This window comes from Chrysochloris asiatica, unplaced genomic scaffold, assembly GCF_000296735.1.
Source record: "Chrysochloris asiatica unplaced genomic scaffold, ChrAsi1.0 scaffold00153, whole genome shotgun sequence".
Taxonomy (NCBI): Eukaryota; Metazoa; Chordata; class Mammalia; order Afrosoricida; family Chrysochloridae; genus Chrysochloris; species Chrysochloris asiatica.
In genome coordinates this window covers 2619146-2620076 of record NW_006408671.1, presented here as the reverse complement: position 1 = coordinate 2620076, position 931 = coordinate 2619146, and positions in this window count along the sequence as shown.

The following is a 931-nucleotide window of genomic DNA, read 5'->3' as shown; positions in this document are numbered from 1 at the left end:
CACTGGAGAGCAAATTTCAGTGTCTCTTCTGAAATCCATTTTGATCTTTTCCTTCTTTATTGTCTTCTCAATGATTTTTTGCTGTCATCATGTATGATGTTCTTGATGTCATCCCACAACTCTTCTGGTCTTCGGTCTTTAGTGTTTAATGTATCAAATCTGTTCTTCAGATGATTTGTAAATTCAGTTGGGATATATTCACGGTCATATTTCGGCTCTTGTGGACTTGTTTTCATTTTCTTCGGCTTCAGATTGAATTTGCATATTAGTAATTGATGGTCTGGTCCAAAGTCTGCTCCTGGCCTTGTTTTGACTGATGATATGGAGCTTTTCCATAGTCTCTTTCCGCAGATGTAGTCAATTTTATTTCTATGCATTCCATCTGGTGAGGTCCATGTGTGTAGTCATCTCTTATTTTGTCTAAAGAACGTAATGGAAATTAAGAAATCATTGGTTTTTCAGAATTCTATCATGTGATCTCCAGCATCATTTCTATCAGCAAAGCTGTATTTTCTAACTACTGATCCTTCTTCTGTGCTCCCAACCTTTGCATTCAATCACTGGTAATGATCAATACATCTTGATCACATGTTTGATTGATTTCAGATTGAAAAATTTGGTAGAATTCTTCTATTTCATCCTTTAGTAGTTGGTGCATAAATTTCAATAATAGTGGTATTAATTGGTCTTCTTTGTATGCACATCGATATTATCTTATCACCAACAGCATTGTGCCTCATGACTGATCTGGATATGTTCTTTTTGACAATGAATGCAACACCATTCCTTTTCAATTTGTCATTTCCGGAATAGTAAACCATGTGGTTGCCAGATTCAAAATGGCCAATACCAGTTCATTTCAGCTCACTAATGCCTAAAATATCGATGTTTATGCATTCCTTTTCATTTTTGAATGCTTCCAATTTTCCCA